This window comes from Protopterus annectens, chromosome 1.part1, assembly GCF_019279795.1.
Source record: "Protopterus annectens isolate FY-2018-M chromosome 1.part1, PAN1.0, whole genome shotgun sequence".
In the NCBI taxonomy this organism is placed as follows: domain Eukaryota; kingdom Metazoa; phylum Chordata; order Ceratodontiformes; family Protopteridae; genus Protopterus; species Protopterus annectens.
Genome location: NC_056726.1, coordinates 1,222,481,243 through 1,222,502,758, shown reverse-complemented (window position 1 = coordinate 1,222,502,758; position 21,516 = coordinate 1,222,481,243). Strand labels below are relative to the sequence as shown.

The window sequence follows — 21,516 nt, the reverse complement described above, 5'->3', positions numbered from 1 at the left end:
TCAAAGAGGTTGAGAGGTATGCATCTGCCTCAGGATCTCATTCATAATCTTTGATATGGTTACTGGCGCTGACCTTGATATACTTTTAACCTCATCAGCACTACTACCACCAAAGGCTGAGCAGGTCTTCTGGATTAATGCAGTGACTCCTTCACAACACAAGTAATGAACCATTGAGGGCACTGGTAGAATGCAGTGTTCGCCTCCCCTACCTAATTGTGATTTTTTTCCCCTATACAATTTCCTGTATAATTCCACTTCAGTTAACATTTGAGTTATGTACTAATGTGAATCACACTACCTAATTGTGATTTTTTTCCTATACAATTTCTTATACAATTCCACTTTGGTTAACATTTGAGTTGTGTACTAATGTGAATCACACTCCTGTGTAAGACACTGTTGGCACTCACTGCTGTTTGTGCCACATTTTCAGTGTTTACATATGAGTTCCACTCTAAGATGCAGATTTTATGCTGCTTTTGTACTGTGATCCATTCTGTTTCAGAGTAAGTATTTCCCAGTAAATAACAAAATATATTATTAAATAAAACTCCCAAACCGATAAAACAACCAGTGAAAAAGCAAAACGTACTAAGAAAAAACAATAACAGTGGTTGTAACAAGGCTGTAAGTGTTTCACGGATACACCACTTCTTCAGAATACAATCAAACAAACAGCATCACATTTAAATACTAAAACAATCTAATTATGACATCATGCAATTAAAACATAGCTTACTTAAAGGAACACTGTGTAGCAACTCTTAAAAACAATAAAATCAATGCTTCAGTGGCTTTGTCTTGAGAAAGGGTTTAAGTGAAACCATGCTGTTCAAGTCTGGAGGCTTGTCAGCATGCAATCGCAAAATCCATTCTTGTTCAACTAGTTCAGTAGTATTTTTAAAATCTCCCCCCTCTTCTTAGCACCTACAATTTGAAGTACTAAAAACTTAATTGTGTGGTCCATGCCTTCCGTCATTTTATGCATAGCTAGTGCACTGTTTTCTTTCATATTCCTGATGTGCCTGGTGTGTTCTAGTATCCTATCTTTAAGGCAACGATTCGTCTTACCTACATAGAAAGAAAAACATTTAACACAATAGCTAAAATAAATAACATTAGAGGTCCTACAGTCAGCATACATATTGGGGTCAATCTTAAAACCTAGACTGGGATGTGTAAAAGGTCCTCCCGTGTGTATATGTCTGCACGCCATACAATTTCTTCATAAATAAGTACCTTTTCTCTCTGACCTAGGAAACTTAGTAAAAACAGCAGTTCTATAACACAAATGGCTTTTCAAGGACCTATTATTGCGAAAGGTAAAGTTTGTTTTTTCACCTATCACCCCTTTGAGCCCTTCCACTGTAGACAAAATGTCCAAGTTCTTATTAATAACCTCACATACCACATTAAGACAAAATGTCCCAGTTCTTATTAATAACCTCACATACCACATTAATGTCACTGGCAAAGGTTAAAGGCATCCGTAGCACATTATTAATGCTACATCCAACATCATTCCTACTAACTTCCATCTGTAAGTGAACAATATTCTCATTATAGTAAGGTTTACATCTATTATGTCTGGTTCTCCAGGCCTCAAGTATACATTTATCAATGTCATACCCTTTATATCCTCTCTGAATTAATTCTGATTTAAGTTGATCCAGAGCAAGTTGCAACTGGTTGTCATCATTATGTAGACGCATCATCCTAAAAACTTGTCCTTGTATAATATTCTGTTTATGTTTTTCGGATGCATACTGTTGTTGTGCAGCAGGTTGTTCTTCCTCACTGGCTTCCTATACAGACTAGTCCTGATAGAATCTAACCGATGCTTGCTGACTTTAACATAAAGAAAATCTATTTCATTAGAAGAATATTTATGTGTAAACCTCAGAAAGCTCATAGTCCCATTCAGATATACGATGAAATTAGTAAGAGCTTGTTCAGAACCCTGCCACAACAAAAAAATATTGTCCACAAATCTTATGTACTTGGCAATGGATCCACTAAACAATTCACCAGAAAGTATATACTCATGTTCCCATTTGACCAAAGAAAGATTAGCGTAGCTATTGGCATACACAGTGCCATAGCCACGTCAACCTTCTGTAAATAACACGTGTCCCCCAAAAACAAAAACATTGTTATCCAATACAGTGTCAAGCAATGTACAAGTTAACTGCACTTTATTATTCTCCATCTCCTTGTCACAAAGCAACTCTTTCACCTTCTCTGTACCCCATTCATTGGGAATGACAGTAAACAATGACTCAATATATAGACTCACAAAATAGCAACTGTGCTCAACATCTCTCCATTTGGAGCTGAGCATATTCAAAAAGGTCTTAGTTTAACACATCCCAATCTAGGTTTTAAGATTGACCTCAATATATATGCTGTGACTGTAGGACTTGTAATGTTATTTATTTTAGCTATTGTGTTAAATGTTTTTCTTTCTATGTAGGTAAAACAAATCGTTGCCTTAAAGATAGGATGCTAGAACACTTTAGGGACATCAGGATTATGAAAGAAAACAGTGCACTAGCTATGCATAACATGAAGGAAGGAATGGACCACACATTTAAGTTTTTAGTACTTCAGATTGTAGCTGCTAAGAAGAGAGGGGGAGATTTTAAAAATACTACTGAACTAGTTGAACAAGAATGGAATTTGCGATTGCATGCTGACAAGCCTCCAGGCTTGAACAGCATGGTTTCACTTAAACCCTTTCTGAAGGCAAAGCCACTGAAGCGTTGATTTTATTGTTTTTAAGAGTTGCTATACAGTGTTCCTTTAAGTAAGCTATGTTTTAATTGCATGATGTCATAATTAGTTTGATTGTTTTAATATTTAAATGTGATGCTGTTTGTTTCATTGTAGTCTGAAGAAGCGGTGTATCCGTGAAAGCGCTTACTCCATTAAATGCTCTTGTTTTTAGCCTTGTTACAACCAGTGTTACTGTTTTTCTAAATAACAAAACATCATCACTTAAGCAGTAATAATATACAGTAGAGGCTCCAACCTTAAACTGAGCAGTACTTTGCCACTCCTTGTATTTCCAGACAGTGCAAATGCATCTTGCTGTTTAGGCAGTTAGATATCCAAATGAAATACAAGTTGCAGCATAATGCTATGACTGTACAACATCATTTGTGCTGAAATCCTGAGAGTGAGTTTTCTGAATGTTGTAAGGATAAATGCTGATATTAGACAAAGACACACTCCATCATTCATGTCTGTCTCCTTTATGGAGCAGCCAAAAGACTAACAGGTGCGTTTTAGGTTCATAGGTATGTACTAGACTATCGGCCCAAGGGCCTAAGTAAGCCTAGCCAACAAGGTTCCCTGGCTTATGCCACCCAAGAAAGTTAATTTTCTGTGCCCATGTCGAGCAGATCCACAGAAGTGATCCCCGGGGTGTACTTCCTATTTCCCATCCACTCATGAAGATTTTTATTGAAGAGTGCTAATGAGGAACTTTTGCTTGACATAGATGGGTAGCTTGTTCCAGAGTATAGGAAGTCTCTGGGACAGGAATCTATCCCTCCAGCATGTCCTGTTTATTGTGGTGACAAGGTTTAGGTTCCTAGAGCGTGTAGCTCGGAGGGATTGGGATTTCTTAAGGTGTAGCATGTCCAGCAGCTCTGGGTTTAACATAGCTTTTTATGTTAGGCAGAGATCTCCTCGGAGTAGGCGATATGCTACTGAGTAAAGCTGGAGTTTTTTGAGACGGTTAGTATAGGGCATATGTTTGAGGCCAGTGATCTTCTTTGTGAGGTACTTCTGTGTCCTTTCCAGCTGCTGCAGATGTCTTGTGAGGTACATTCCAAAAGGGGCGTTGTACTCTTTAATGGGTCTAATGAGTGCCGAGTAGAGGGGAAAAAATTACCTCTTTTTTCCTGGATGAGAACCCTTTTGCAATGAGGTGTGCCACATAGAAGAATTTCCTGACTACTGTGGCGATGTGATTATCAAAGGAGAGGCTACTGTCCACCTGGGTCCCAAGGTCTCCTATCACACATTCGGCGTTAAGTAGATGGCAATTTATGTGGTAGTTCATGGGTGCAGAGTTTTTACCAAAGAGGATGACTATGTACTTTTGGCATTGAGCTTGAGGCCATGCCTCTGACACCAGGCATCTGTCTCAGTGAGGCCCTTCTGTAGGATGTCCACATCATTTGGGGACTCTGCTGTGGCTCCTCGCTTGCAGTAATCTGTGAACTTCGTTAGCCAGAGGCCTTCTGTGTTAGCCTGTACTTCAGAGAAGTAGATACCAAACAGGAGAGGTCTCAGGACTGAACCCTGTGGTACTCCACGTGTCACTGGTTTGAAATCAGATTTGGAGTCTGCAACTTTTACAGTGTGGGTTCTGTCAGTGAGACAGTTGACAACCCATCTTGTGATGTAGGGATTTATACCTAGTTTATTGAGTTTTTATATAATTCCAGAATGGGGGATGGTGTCGAATGCCTTGGCGAGGTCAAGATAGGCTTTGTGAATCGCCTTACCCTCGTGTATGGCTTTGGTGACTGCCGCAAAGAAGCTGATCAGGTTCAGAAGGCATGATCTGCCTTTCACAATCCCGAACTGGGTGGGGTCCAGAGTTTGGATGTTACCAATGTCTTTGTTTATGAGTTCCATGATTATAAACTCTGGCCGAAGCACAAAAGGAGGTGGAGTATCTATATTCATCAAAGATACTTACACCTCCAGGTTAGTGTCACTGCACGAAGCATCGGAAACCATCCATGTGCAGCTAACAGCGGGCAAAACTGCCTTTCAGTTTGTAGCCTGCTACAGAACACCCTCCCTATTACAGGAACCCCACTTGGCATTCCTGAGAACACTGGAGAATATGAAGGTCTCTCCAAACACTATGTTTTTGGGTGACCTCAACTACCCAAACATTGACTGGGAAAACTACTCAAGCCCAAACACCCTTGCCCAACGGTTCCTTGAATTTATAAACTCTAACACAATGGAACAACTGGTCACCACTCCCACAAGAGAGGAACAACATATTGGACCTGGTCATCACCAACATGGGGACTCTATGTTCCACACCAGAGGTAAACCCCTCATTGGTAAGATCAGACCATAAACAAATTTCCCTGGACATCCATATCCCGTCCCCACCCTCAACCAAGGAAATCACTGTAAAGAATTTCGCAAAAGCCAACTTTGCACTTCTCAAGACTGAGGTGGAATCCTTCAAAGCCCCTGGGCCAGAGGATAATACAGCCCAATCCGCAGAATCCTTTGCAAATGCATTCTATGAGCACCTGCAGGAATGCATGGATCATGCTGTCCCAAATAAAACCAAAACTCACTCCTCCAAAAATAGGAGACCGGTCTGGTGGACCCCGGCCATAAATAAATAAGCTATACAACAGAAGGAGGAAGCTACTACATGACAGAGCAAAATCCCAAAAAGGGAAGGCATCTCTGATCAGTATTAGCAAGAAACTTCGATCCCTCATAAAATCATCAAAGGCCAGTTTCGAAAGAAAAATTGCCCTGGACACTAAAGATAATCACAAGGCCTTCTTTAGTTATGTCAGGAACATGGGTGGAAACTCCCAGATATGCTCTGAATTGTTGCATAACAGTACAAAATATACCGAACCTACAGACATAGCCAACATCCTGGCAGATTCATTGCAGACTTCTCCCCCCCTTCCCCCCCAAAGGAGCAAATGCCTATCCCAACTGAATGTAACCTCCCTGACATCACAGATGCACAGGTGAAAGCTGCCCTCTCCAAAGCAAAAAACACAGCATCTATTGGACCGGACGGTGTCCCAGGCTGTGTCTTACACGAGCTCCAAGAAGAACTGAACCCTCACATTAAGTCACTGTTCAAACTTAGCCTTACTACAGGATATGTACCCAAAGAATAGCGTACAGCTACAGTGATCCCACTCCACAAAGGTGGTGCCACAACGAACCCCAGAAACTATCGCCCCATAAGCCTGACTAGTCTGGTCTGTAAAGCTATGGAGCGTATTATCATGGAACTCATAAATAAAGACATTGGGAGCCTCCAGACATTGGACCATACCCAATTCGGTTTTGTTAAGGGCAGATCTTGCCTCTTAAACCTAGTTGATTTCTTTGAAACAGTTACCAAAGCCATAGATGAGGGCAAGGTAGTCCACACAGCCTACCTGGACCTCGCAAAAGCCTTCGACACAATACCCCACTCGGGTATCATAAATAAGCTTACCAGCTTAAATATCAACCCCTATATCACAAGATGGGTTGCAAACTGGCTCAGAGATAGAACCCACATGGTCAGAATCGCAGGTGCCATGTCCGAATCCAAACCAGTTACAAGTGGCATCCCACAGGGCTCAGTTCTGGGACCTCTCTTGTTCGGTATATACTTCTCTGAGGTTCAGGCTAACACAGGGGGATTATGGCTGACAAAGTTCGCAGATGACTGCAAACTGGGGGCCATAATCGAATCTCCAGCTGACACAAGCATCCTCCAAAAGGGTCTCACAGAGACGGATGCTTGGTGCCAGAGCCACAGCCTCAAGCTAAATGCTAAAAAGTGCATAGTCATCCCCTTTGGGAAAAACAAGGTGCCCACAAATTACCACATAGGTGGTAATCCATTAAGTACAGAAAAAGTAATTAGAGATTTGGGGACCAATGTAGATGGTAATCTCTCCTTTGATAATCACGTTGCCAAAGTGGTTAGAAAGACCTTCTATATAGCCCACCTTATCATGAAAGGGTTCGCATCTAGATCAAGAGAGGTCATTGTGCCCCTCTACTCGTCACTCATCAGGCCCGTAATTGAATACAATGCCCCGTTTGGGATGTACCTTACCCAACACCTGCAGCAACTGGAGAGACCCCAAAAGTACCTCACCAAGAGGATCATGGGCTACAAACAGATGTCCTATGCAGCTCGACTAAAGAAACTCCAGCTCTACTCAGTTGCTTACCGCCTACTCGGAGGCGTTCTATGCCTGACGTACAAAGCCATGTCAAACCCAGAATTAATGGACATGCTCCACCTCAAAAAATCCAAGTCCCTTAGAGCTACACGCTCCAGGGACCTAAACCTCAGCACAAAAATAAACAGGACATGCTGGAGGGACAGATTTATTTCCCAGAGGCTCCCCTCACTCTGGAATAGAATCCCAATTCATGTTAGACATAGCCCCTCGCTGACCCTCTTCAAGTGAAATTTGAACACGTGGATGGGAAATCGCAAATTCACCCCTGGGATCTCCCCAGTGTCCCTGCTAGATGGAGGCACAGTAAACTAATCTTAAAAGGGTACCTTCTGTGACCTACTTTACAGAGGCACAGTAGGCTAATCTAATAGGGAGGCGGAAGCCAAATACACTCTAGCTAGGCTTATAAATGCCCTAGAGCAGATTGCCTAGTATCTACCTATGAACCTATACTTTCCATGGCCTTGCAGACCAGGCTTGTCAGGCTAATAGGGCGATGGTTCCCAGGATCAGTGGTGGCTCCCCCTTGTGAAGTGGGATAACTGTTGCTGTGCACCATTCAGTGGCACAAAGCCTGACTTGAGACTATGATTGAACATGGTGCTTAGGTGGGGAGCCAGTTCATTCTGAAGTTCGTTTAGATTAGAGTTTTGATTTTTACCTTTGACTGGGTAGTTTTATATGGTAGTACTTGCTTGTATACTTATGTTGTTAACTTTGTCACTTTCACTACTTAAACTGTCTTAGTTATAACACATCAGGCTCCAAATAAAAAGCACAGGCAATGGCATGCATGATAGATATCTATTTCTGTCCCTGAGCATACCTTTCAGCTGTTCAGAGTTTTGCAGAATATCCAAAATTTACCTTGTGTTTTTCATCTGTACCACCTAAAATTTGTGGTTTTCTGTTACTTCATTAAGGAATGCAGTCACTAAGTAATGACAGCCATTTGAGTTTCTGACTTCACATCCTTCAGAAAATTGATGCTAATGCAAATTATACAGTGATGGCTCATTTGTATTCAAAAATGAGCATGCTGATTGGACAGTCCTGTCAGCATGTCAATTGTAAATTTATACCACTAGAATAAAGTCCATCCGCTGAAGTACCATTGAGCGGCTGGACTTTCTGTTGGAATATGCTGAGGAACAGAATAAAGTAAATGCAAAATCAGGTATGTTCATAAAATAAAGAAACAGAAACGTACCTGATTTTCCTTCTATTTCTCCACTGTCCTTCTAAAATGTTGACAGAAAAAAAATAACAACATAGATTGTGTCTTCTCTGTTGTTTCTCCTGCACTGCACTGATGTACTGTGCAAGTGTGGGGATGCGGGGGATAATTATATTTGCATTACTTTTGTTGTCCTAAGATAGCATGAAAACATACTATTCCTACAAATTTTGGAATAGAACAACCATTACTGTGGAACCTAACAACTGGTATGGTGAAAAGATTTGGGACTTGTTTTTTAATCTACATACTCTTTAAATAAATAAAAGTTGATTGTTTTCGATATCATTAATTACATGAGCTGAGATATGGCTGGTCTTTTAGACATGCCACCCATTCCGTCTTATAGGTTCATAGGTGTGTACTAGGCTAATGGCACTGGAGCCTTTACAAGCCTAGCCCATAGGATTACCTGGCATCGTGCCATCCAGCCTTAGTTCCTAGTGCCTTTGTCGAGTCTTTGTGAAGGTTTGCAGTGCATTCCTGTGTTGTCAGTTTTATTTAGCTTAACTGTAGCATATGGAATACTACCGTTTGAGTAATGCACGTCAGTGTATGGTAATCTCATACTGACTTTCTTGGCAGTATTTTTTAAATTGATATGTAAATGTGGTGTCTGATAAACATAGAGATATTGGCAATGTTTGTAAATGCTGGACATTTGTACTGTGTATGAGTAGCAGTTAACCGAGTCATCCAAGATGTAGTGGGTAAATTAGTCATTAGCAGGGAGGTTTGCTGTGATTTGACGCAATTAAGGGACCCAGTAGTGGTCGTGGAGTGAGCTTGGACAGTGGGAGTATGAAACAGAAGTACGTGCCACTGACTTTGTCTTAAAGATGATTAGGTATGTGGATGTGTGCCTACGTTTCCTCAGGCTTTAGAGCACAGCATAGAATTGATTAGGTTTTATGACCGTTTTTCTTTTTTTTTTCCTTTGAATGCAGGAAATACTTGACAAGCAGTTGTCCATTCTTTGTAGGTAGATCTACAGGCTAAAACTGTTGCAGTAGAATGACTATGGTGGCCATTAAGGGGAAAATAGTAGAATACAGGGACTAATTATATAAATGAGTGAGATATAGTCGAAAGAAATAACAGGTTTTGCATTAACATGTAACTCAAATGTCTATCATTATTGTCTAACTTCAGTCCTTACTGATTTGCCACTAATTTACCAGAAAACAAAAATTTTATGTAAAATGGACCAAAAATATGAGGCAAAAATCTGTGCAGTTGAGTGGCATGAGCACCATGAGAATCCATGGACAAGGTAAAAGGTAGGGTGGGATAGAAATACTAAACTTTGTAATACTAGCAGTATCAAGTCAAAAGGAATTGCTATCACGTTAGTTTATGAGCATTATATTGTAGTACCCCTAAGCAAAGGTGCCAAATACTCAATGAATAATCATGAGGCCAGTGAAAACATCACCATGAATATTCATTCATTTTTCAAACACATCACTGGGTGTTGGGGGTAGATGGGGTTTGGGTGGGCCTTGCTACTGCAAATCCAGTGGGGTACTACAATTCAATATTGCCATTGTAAATAACTAACATTTAATGCTTAGCATTTCAATCCTGTGATGCTACTTATGTAAATTTGTTAGAAGAGATGACAGTTGCCTTTAAATCCCTGACTGATCTAATTGCTTTGCTTTTCTATGAAAGGGGAGTGTTAAGTTCTCCTCCTCGTTGCAGTAAAATAAGTGGAAAATATCTCCACAGCTTTCTGTCTTTTTTTTTATAGGAGTGCGTCTGACATTAGCAGGATAATGTCTATGTTGAGCTCTCTCAACATAGGACTAGCAAGACCAGACAGGAGGAGAAGGAAACCACACACACTATAGACCCAGTCTCACATAATACCATCACAACCTCAAATCATACACATAAACACACAAAGACATACTTGGAGGCTCTGATCAAAAATCTACCAAAACAGCAGTGGCCACCAAAGCAGACACCCAAACAGCTACCACCTCAGAACACAACACCTGCAACACATAGACCACACAGTCAGTGTCAAGCAGTCACAGCCCTTAAGGCCAAACACAATGCCAGACACACTAGTCATTGGTGACTCCATAGTCAGACTCACCAGACTGAGTAAGGAGAAGGTCACAGTAAACTGACTGTCGGGTGCTAGAATCCGCCACATAACACATGCACTCAGGTCTCTCAACAGCAGGTACAAGTACGACTCAATCATTGTCCATGCTGGTGTTAACGACCTGAGACGTACCTCCTTGTGGACTACATGAAAAGAGACATAGAGGAGCTCTCTGATTATGTAGCCCAAGCAGGTATGACCCTGACCTTGAGCAGTATCCTACCTTCACCAAGAATGATGCCACAATACAGAGATAAGATGATCAGCTTTAACAATTGGCTTAAACTCTGGTGTCATTCAAAGGGGATCCAATGTCTGTCTGCCTGGGATGACATGCTGGACAAGCCACGCTGCTTCGCAAGGGACGGCTTGCACTTGTCACCCTGGGATTCGGATTTTGGCAAAGGCTCTTGCTACCCCATAGTGCCTTTTTTAGGCAAGGCTCAAATTCTAAACCTACCACCCTAGAACACAACAAAGAAAAAAAACTAAGGGTAATGCTGCTCAATGCCAGAAGTCTCAACCTCAAGATGCACGCACTCGAGGCCCTTCTCAGTATGGAGAACATCGATGTCTGTGCTGTGACAGAAACCTGGTTCAAGGCTCCTGAGAGCACCCCAGCACTATCAGGTTTTACCTCATATCATGCGTTCCGGCCCCAAAACCCGGGCAATACCAAGAAAGGAGGAGGGGTATCCATATTCATCAAGGACACCCACACCTCAAGATTGGTGGCAACGCATGATGCATTGGAAACCATCCAGGTGCAATTAACCATAGGCAAGACTGCTCTGCAATTTGTAGCATGTTACAGGCCACCCTCGCAAACTCAGGAACCTCACATGGCCTTCCTGAAAACACTGGAGGGGATAAATGTGTCTCCGAACACCATCATACTAGGTGACTTCAACTACCCTAATATAGACTGGGAACACTACTCGAGCCCAAACACTCTAGCCCAGAAGTTCCTGGAATTCATAACCTCAAATGCCATGGAACAACTAGTCACCATCCCCACAAGAGGAGAAAACATACTTGATCTCATCATCACGAATATGGGAGCACAATGTTCAACGCCGGAAGTATACCCCTCACTGGTGAGATCAGATCACAAACTAATCTCGCTGGAGGTCCTCATCCCGCCCCACCGAAATGAAAAGACCACAGTAAAGAACTTCTCGAAAGCCGACTTCACACTTCTAAAGACTAGTGTGGTCTCCTTTAAGGCCCCTGAGCGGCGGTAAACATTACTCAAACCGCTGAATCACTTACAAATGCCTTCTACCAGCACCTGCAGGCTGCATGGATCAGGCAATCCCAAGCAAAACAAAGACTCTTTGTACCAAAGGCAAGCGTCCAGTCTGGTGGACCCCAGCCATAAACAAACTCTACAACAAAGGAGAAAGCTACTACAAGATAGAGCAAAATCCTTAAAAGGTAAGACACCTCTGATCACTATAAGTAAAAAGCTAAGAGCTCTCATAAAATCATCCAAAGCTAATTTTGAGAAAAAAATAGCTACGGACTCTAAAGACAACCATAAGGCATTCTTTAGCTATGTCAGAAACCTAGGAGGAAACTCCCAGATATGCTCAGAATTAGTTCAAAATGATGTGAAGATTACTGATCCTACAGACATTGCCAACATACTGGCTGACAGGTTCAGTGCAAACTTCTCTCCCCCCTCACCCCCAAAAGGAGAGATATCTATACCAAATGATTGTAGCCCCCCAAACATCTCTAACGCCCAGGTGAGAACTGCTCTCTCCAAGGCAAAGAACACAGCATCCATGGGACCTGATGGTGTCCCCGGCTGTGTGCTCCATGAACTCAATGAGGAATTAAACCCACAGTTAGGACAGCTGTTTAATCTTAGTCTTACCTCCGGATACGTGCCCAGGAGTGGCGCAGCGACTGTGGTCCCACACCACAAAGGCGGTGCCTCCACCGACCCTGGAAATTACCGTCCCATTAGCTTGACAAGCCTTATCTGCAAAGCCATGGAGAGGATCATAATGGATCTCATAAATAAAGACATAGGGAATTTGCAGACTTTGGATCCAACCCAGTTTGGCTTTGTCAAAGGCAGATCATGCCTTTTAAACTTGGTTGACTTTTGAAACAGTCACCAAGGCCATTGATGAGGAAAGGCAGTCCATACAGCCTACCTAGACCTGGCGAAGGCTTTCGATACAATACCCCACTCAGGTATCATTGAAAAACTCATCAACTTAAATGTAAACCCATACATTACAAGATGGGTTGCAAACTGGCTGAGTGACAGAACCCACAGGGTCAGAGTTGCTAGCGCCATGTCAGACTCAAAGCCTGTCACAAGTGGTGTCCCACAGGGCTCAGTCCTGGGCCCACTCTTGTTTGGCATCTACTTTTCTGAAGTACAAGCAAACACAGGAGGGTTATGGCTGACAAAGTTTGCAGATGACTGCAAACTGGGCGCCATAGTTGAAAACACATCCGACACAGATATCCTTCAAAAGGGTCTCACAGAAACGGATAACTGGTGCCAGAGCCATGGCCTAAAGTTAAATGCCAAGAAATGCATAGTCATACCCTTCGGGAAAAATAAGGTTACCCCTAGCTACCATATAGGTGGCAATCCCCTGATCACAGAAGAAGTTATCAGGGACCTGGGAACCCAGGTTGACAGTAGCCTTTCATTCGACACTCATATTGCTAAAGTAGTTAGGAAGACCTTCTACATTGCCCACCTCATCATGAAGGGTTTCACATCTAGATCAAGGGAGGTCATAGTCTCCCTATACTCATCACTCATCAGACCAATGATCGAGTACAATGCCCCATTCGTAATGTATCTGACCTGACACTTGCAGCAGCTGGAGAGGCCACAAAAGTTCCTCACCAAAAGGATAAAGGGTCTCAAAACTCTGTCTTATGCTGCCCGACTGAAAGAACTCCAGTTATATTCAGTTGCTTACCGCTTGCTCAGATGTGACCTGTGCCTGACATACAAGACCATGTCAAACCCAGATTTGATGAACATGCTTCATCTCAAAAAATCCAGATCCCTCAGAGCCACAAGGGCGTGAGACTTAAACCTCGACACGGTTATTAATAGGACGTGCTGGAGGGATAGATTCATCACCCAAAGACTCCCTATGCTGTGGAACAAAGTCCCGGTTTATGTGAGGCAGAGCACCTCGCTGGCCTTGTTCAAGAGGAATCTTGACCAATGGATGGGAGATCGCAGATACACCCCAGGGGTTACCTCAGTGTCACTGCTCGACAGAGGCACAGCAAAATAATGGGCATAGTTTCTCCAAACTAAAGGGTTGGTGTAAGCCACAAAACTATGGGCTAGGCTTATAAATGCCCTCGGGCAGATAGCCTAGTATGAACCTATGAGCCTATCTAAGATTGACAGCAGTACCTGACAGGGTAAACTAAGGATTTATCTGTGTCTATGGTATGTCATGCAGGCAGATAAGGATTCCTCTGCAAAGTATGTGAGAAGCTGAACTTAAAAAAAAAAAAGTAGGTGTTCTTTCCCTTCCTTTTGATTCTGGTACCTACGCAATACTGGAACTGTATTGTATGAAGAAATGAAACCCAAGGATTGAGTTAAACTGTATGAGAGGGTGGAGTTTTCCTTTAATCCTGCATTGTAGAATTACTGATCATTTTGCCATTCTTATGATTTGTTTCTTATTTTTCAGCTGAGCCAGTACATTTCCCCACTAAATTTTATTGTATTTATTTATTTATTTTGTTACGTTTGTTTATCAGGAAAGTCCGACGGGACAAGTTGTCCTTTTTCAATGGAGGCCCAGGGAGAAATGCCCCACATAAATACATAGAGAAAGTATGCAACAATAGAGAAAGTATGCAACAGTAGATTGTAGTAGGAATGATAGTAGATATAAACATGATAAAAAATGAAAATGATTGTCTGTCTGTGTACGAAGATATAGAACAGACAGAACAACATTTTTACATCTTGACAGTACACCATTTTTATAGTACGCATAGTTTTAAAATAACAATTTAGCTAGTTTTTGATAGGGTTGAAAAACTAAGTAAATATTTATTATTTTTTTGAGGCTGTGCACCAGAATTTTTTTTGTCCTACTTGATCCACCATCCCCAATTTTTCTTATGGAAATTCAACAGGGTGTTAAGCAGTCCAGCTTCTTCCCCTTTTTGAAGTTGTCTTACAATTTATTCGACCACTTGTACTGAGGAGGGGGGAGGGTAGCAGCTTTATATTTCGCCACGGTGGTACAGCGGTTAGCGTTGCCGCCTCACAGCAAGAGGTTCTCTGGTTTGATCCTTGGCTGGGGTGCCCTCTGTGCGGAGTCTGCATGTCCTCCCTGTGGTCGCATGGGTTTCCTCCGAGTGCTCTGGTTTCCCCCCACATCCCAAAGACATGCTGTAGGTGGATTGGACACTCTAAATTAGCCCTAGGCGTGAGTGCGTGCGTGTGTGTGTGTGTGCTTTCTGTGGAAGGTTGGGCGCCGGGCTGGCAAGTCGACACTGTAAAACTCCACTGCCAATCATGAGTGGACAGGTGATCCGCTGTGGCGACCCCTAATCGGGGAAAAAGCTGAAAGAAGAATAAGAAGTAATGCCTCTTTTAGCACCAGTCATTGACATCATTTGACTCTTGGTGTAGTTTAGATGCACTTCATCTCTTATAGCTAAAAGCAGCATCTCTGGTGACAAGGCCATTTATCAAAAAAAGAGAGAGAGAGAGAGAGAGATGGCCAATTCCTGCAATATCTTCTTAAATCTCGGAAGCTTGGAATAGTCCCAGAAAACATGATACCATGTTTCTCTCATAAATGAGACAGTAATTTCCTCTGCACTTTTCTTCCCTAGATTATGTTTTCAAACAAAAACTGGGATAGAAAGTGTCACACACCTTTTCCTTTGCTGCACTAATAGTCTAAAAGGAGCAGCAGCTATAAGCAAAGTCTTTTTCAGGCCTGTCTTGAATCGGTTAGTCCAGCTGAGATTATGTGAGCTCAGGAGTGTACTCTAGTCCTTTATTTGCTGGCTATCCTCTGAATAATGATTTTAAAGTTAATCCATTTACATCCTGTCCCTTGTTTATTGGTAATGCTTAGTTCTGCCACACTTTAATTTTAAAAGCTTAATCTTTGCGTACGTCTCTACCTTTGTATGCCTAAATGTGGAACAGTACCTCTTAAAATGTGAAGAAACAAAATGTGTTCGTTATTAACCATTGATCTCACATTATCATTAAATGCTTTATGTTGTGCTTACAGAATCTTTTTATGAAGCAACATGGCTCCATATTATTTACCCCTAGTTTTGCTTAGAAAACTGAATGCAGAATGTGTGTTAAACTACTTTCCCATGAAAGATCGAGGCAAAAACAATTTCAGAACAACTTATCCTGCACAACTTATCAAGAAGTTAATTCACCTAAGTTGTCACTGAAGTACTTCAAAAAAAATAATTTTTGCGCGGGGCACACCACCCCTGTACCCCCACATATAGGGCACTCTCCCTCCCATGCCTCCTTATTTATCCATGCTAATTCATAGCTGCATACCAGTAGGGAAAGGGGAAGATCACTAATACAATTCACAGTGGTCTTGCACAGGCAGCAATGCCACACTCATAGCCAGCCTTAGGCATAGGCTAACTAGGCAGCCACTGGGGGTGCCACTGGAGCAGGGGCACTTTTCAGGTGTTTTTTTTTTTTTTTTTTTAGAAAACAAATATTTCCTTTAAAATTTATTGACTGGATGCAGGAAAAACTGAACAGTAAGACAAACTATGAGAAAAAGGAATAAAAAGTAATCTGGATGGTGTAGGTACACCAAGATGGGGGCACCAGGTGGGGTTGTGTGGCGCCCTTTTGCCTAGAGCACGAGTTGACCAAAGGCCTGCCCTGCACATGGTCTTGATTACAGTGGGAAGAACTAGTGAGCAGGTGTGATTGGGCATTTGGAACCTGATGAAATGGCCACTGAGCAATTGTTGTGAAGCCACAGCAAACCATTTTTATTGGAATCTTGTTGTTTTGTGAAGCAAAATGAGGATGAATTCCTTAAAATCAGGTTTAGTTGAAAAGTGGTATTTATATCAGCCAAGCAGTAGTGATGTCATGAGAAGACCAGTCCAAACAAATAAAAGGACCATAAACTGCTGCAAAAATCAATACACTGATCAACATTTAACAGAAATTTTCTTCAATGCGAACAGTACTTTACAAGATGAAGATGCAAAAACATTAAAAAAAACATTAAGTAGTGAATTGAAATTGAATAATTAAAAACTTGCTTCAAATAAAATGGTGTGATTTTCAACAAGAGTATCAATGAAAAGTCTTTGTGCATAAAATTGTTTATTTCAGTAAATCATTGTTTTTTTCATACAACCATATAACTTTGAAATGCCCATAAATTTAAAGTCATGTAAACCATGGGTATTACAAATGTGTTGAAATATTGCACTATTAACATAGAAAATAAGTAAGAGGGGGCTGAATTTATTGGAGAACATTAACAAAGGAAATGAGGTATTAGAAGTAATTGTGAAGGGGTGTAATTGAACAAGATGAAGTCCAGTGGAAGTCTGGGTTGTAAATTAGAGACTGCATTCCCTTCCACGGATTGATAGCACTCTCGTTTACCTTTCTCTTTGCCTATATTCTGCCAAGTGAAAGACCAGCTGTTGTTAAGTTTTTAGTTGGGTCTAGAACAGCAGCTACTATTAAATAGGAGAAGTATTAGGCTATATAAAATATTGCATGGGAACTAAAAAAATTGATCGGAAGAGGTTAGAAAAGATTGGGAAGAAAGACTGGAAAGGCAGTATACAAAAGACCAATAGGAGAACATCTGTTTGTGTCTTTTGGCTTTTCCTGGTTAGGGGTCGCCACAGCGGAACTCCGGTCCGCTAATGATTGGCAGTAGATTTTTACATATTGGCTTGCCGGGCCTAACGCACAACCTTCAACGAAGGAACGCCCATTCACATATGTCGCTACACAGAAGACGGTCTAACTGAGAATCGAACGGGCAACGTCTAACTGTGAGGCGACAATTCTACCGCAGCACCACCACCGCAGTCAATAGGAGAACATCTGTACAGCTCTCAAATATGCAAAAGTCCAAAAGGTTTAGGATTTCTCCATGGAAGTGTTTGGATAGGTATATCTGATGTCTCTTTTTTGTCTGTTCCACAACTGATGGGTCTCAGATCCAACACTTTGTCTATCTTTGGATACTCTGCTAGACTAAATTTTTGAGTACGTAACAAAAATTTTTATACCCCAAATAGACTTTTTCCTCAAGCAGATAGCAATTGCTGGAGATGTAATGGGAAAGAAAGGGGTAATTGAGAACATGAATTTTTGGCAGTGTAATGAAATGGCACATTTAAAAGTTGCCCACAGAATGCTCTGTGAAAAATTTTAGGAGAGAACATGGTTATAACTAAGGAAATACTTTTTTTTAGCTGAGATATTCTAAATTGCCGAAATGTAGCAAGACCTTGGTAAGTTTAATGCTATTGGCTGACAGAAGTGGAAATCTAAACCAACTGTAACTTAAGTATTGAATATTAAAAAGGAAATAGAAGTGGTTAGAGAAGGGAAGGAACAAATTATAAAGAAATAAATTTTTGGGAACAATACATGCAGAATAATGTTCAGAAGAGGTGAGCAATTTATATCATGTTAGAGTGAATGATAATTGTTAAGAAGGAAAACGTGGATAATGTATCAAGTTAATGAAAATGGTTATAGTGTTTTGTTTTCTTTTCTATAACCTATGTGTACCAATATTTTTAGAAATGTTTGAAATTAATACAAGTGGTTAAAAATGATTTATTTTTGATATTGTGTAAATGATGCTCATTCTTACTGCTACAGTAGCCTTTGGCTAGTTGGGCTGTATCCTGCCCACGATACCACAACCAGCCATTCTTCAAAAAAACGTGGCTCACTCCCACACCTACAGTCTTGAGTGTTGCTTGGCTAACCCCTTGTAGGAAAATCACCAGTAAGAGTGCAGACAAACTACACTACTTTCTTGCCCAAACAAAAAAGAAAGCTGGCTTGTCCTGAAACCACAAAAGGATGTAAACATATAACTTTTTATCACACTAGCCAACTATATAAAGTAGAAGAGGGGGTGAAAGATGGGTGCAGCTAATGCAGCAGTTAGGAATTCCAATATTTATTGTTATGGTTAAGTGCAACTTATGCAGCTGTTCTATGTTCATCACTCTTACTGCTGAAGTAGCCTTTGGCTATTTGGCTTGATTGCCAAAGCCTATGCAACTAGAGAGAAGGAAGGCAGAAAAAGGATGCAGGAGACCCTGGAGAATGGGCTTAGCATAGCCAATCCTGGATCTGGAAAAGGAATTCAGTATGTTATGCTGTGTAAAGCTATGTACAGAAGACCATGTAATTGTCTCTAGAATGCTTCTAGAGTGCACCCCTTTGCAATATGCCATCAAAGAAAACAAGGCTCTGTTAAAATGTGCCTTAATATATATATATATATATATATATATATATATATATATATATATATATATATATATATACACACACACACACACACACACACACACACACACACACACACACACACACACATATAGTAAGGAACAACCAATTGGAAATGAATTGTCTGAAATTACCATTTGTTGTTCCTGTATGCATTCAGGTCAGCCCAAAAAGAAGTAGGTGAAATGAAGTTATAATAAAACAGCTGCAAACAGCATTTGTTAAATGCATCATTTCAATAAGAATTCTAGGGAAAGGTTAGTTCTGTAAAGACTAGAAAAGGAATTATGTGATGGAGTACTAATGTAAGAAACGCATCTTAAAACAATACAAGAAAGCAAAGGAAAGAAATGGTTAGTATGATGGGTTATTTAGGGATTGAACAACTAACATGACAAGAATGTTAATTAGAAGTAGGAGTGAATGTAGAGAAAGTAGCTTAAGGAAAGGAGAGTAACAATAATAAAGTTTCTTACAAAAAGGATAAATGCACAATGAATAATGCATTCAAATAAATGCTTATGTAAATCTGACAGACTTGGACAGTTCACGTACATAAACAGCAGTATATGTCATACACATGAATAGATAATACAGGAGGATAGGGATTCAACTGTAATTTAGGTAAAGGAAACATTAAATGCAGTACTGTGTAGTAATGTCATTTACAGACTAGACTAAGAAATGTTCTGAAGCGTGGTAATGTAAAGGTACAGTTCGGTCACATAGCATATTATCATTTTTTTTTGGGGGGGGGTCACTGAATGTCAAAATTAAAGAAGTAGGAAAGGATTATATTTTCGTATTGTAATATGGCAAAGATAAATGTATGTCAAGAGAATGAAACCCAGAAATTATACAATGATTGGCCATTAATATTCAAATACGAGCATGCTGATTGGCCAGCCCAACATGCCCATTGTAATTCTGAGATTATACTAATGGAAAAAGATCCGGTCGCCCAGGCTTTTTCCCATTAGTATATTTCCTGATTTTTTTTTTTACTTTTTTTTTTTTTTTTGCCTCCCCCAAAAAGAAAATGGAAGACCTAAAATGAACGAAGAAAACCGCGCCGACAAAAAAAAGGATAATCGGGTACGCTTCTTTAATTTTTCAGAATGTACCTGATTATCCTTTTTTTTTGTTTGCTCCGTTTCCTCACTTATTTTAAGTCTCCCGATTTTCTTTTTTTTTTATTTTCAATTTAAAAAAAAAAGCAACGGAGGTCTTCCATTCTCCGTTGCTACCTCTGCACAGCACTGATGTACTGTGTAAGCATGGGATGACAAGTACCTTACACATGCGCAATACATCAGAAATGCCCCACGATACCAGAAAACTGCAGAAGGCCAGCACGGAGGCATTATAGAATGACATTATTTAAGAAAATTATTTTTTTTCTTAAATAATGTCATTGTATAATAGCAATAACCCATGGCTCGGTGTGGGCAGTGATTACCCTCGTGACCAGACTACACCAACTGTGGGTAAATCCAGCATAACCCACACCCAGCCATGGGTTATTGCTTAAATAACTGATAGGAACATCACATGCTGTAAGACTCGTTATAATGAAATTCAGAATTGTTTACTCATATTCATTAAAGGGCTCTTAATAGTGGGGTTATCTTGAAGGATTTCAGAAAAGACTTATGGTAGAAATTAATTGTCTGGCAAGAAATAAAGGAAGTTTCAAATTAAATTAAATATTTGTTAACTGGGTATGCCAACTGATCTTTTAGTCAGGTTCTGGGAGGCGAATGAGTCGTCAGAGGAAAAGTAAGATACACCAATTTATATCTCATTTAAAAGATAACAAAGCAGCAATAACTAAATAATGGGAAAATGATTTACATAAATGTTTTTGAACAGAAGTATTGGACAGAAGTAAGTTGTACTTGAAGTAAACCAAAGAACATTCACCCTCTATGAAACAAGACGATGCCCCTGACAGCTTTGGAATTCTGGATGCAAGTATTAAGCAGTCTGAGGATTCAAGTGTTTAGAAGGAAACAAAGAAAGAAAGGAAGAAGTTCACAACAAATAACAAGGAAGAAAAAGAAACTACTGCCTGTAAAGTCAAGAGAATACATGCTAAAAAGGACACTGCTTTGTTATGTAACACGTAGATTACAAGTAATGATAATACTTTTTCTGTCAGAAAACTTTCAGTCTACAGAAAAAGGCATCATTTTTCCAAAAGAGAAGGTAGAAAAAAGAGGCAAGGGACAGGTGAAAAGGAATAAATCAAAATTGAACATGGAAGGACTGAAGAACATTATTGTAAGAAAAAAAAAAGAGAAAGACAGATGTTGACAACATGGCTCAAGCTGTGGCTGTATAAAGCCAGCTGGATGAGATTTGTATACTTGCAACTGTAATAACTAATGAAAACAGTGGGATTAATAAGACTAATGGTGACAAAGGTCATTCCTTTGTAACAATTGATAGAGCAGATACTACTTTATTAGAAGCTGAAGATTATTCAGATGTGGTCAGAAAAGATATTCTTGTAATTGGAGGTTTAGTTAGAGGAACTGATACTTACATTTGCAGAGAAGATAATAAACATTGAATAGTATTATGCTTGCCAGGAGCAAAAATAAATGATGTGAGACGAGCCTTGGAATCCCTTAATGTAAGGAAATATGGA

The 21,516-nt window shown here is 40.4% G+C and overlaps 1 long non-coding RNA gene across 1 annotated transcript in view; it reads left to right on the top strand.

The window, feature by feature from the left end:
- LOC122809394 overlaps positions 1 to 21,516 on the top strand; it is a 311,292-nt gene that overhangs the window by 74,490 nt on the left and 215,286 nt on the right. The window lies entirely within an intron of this gene.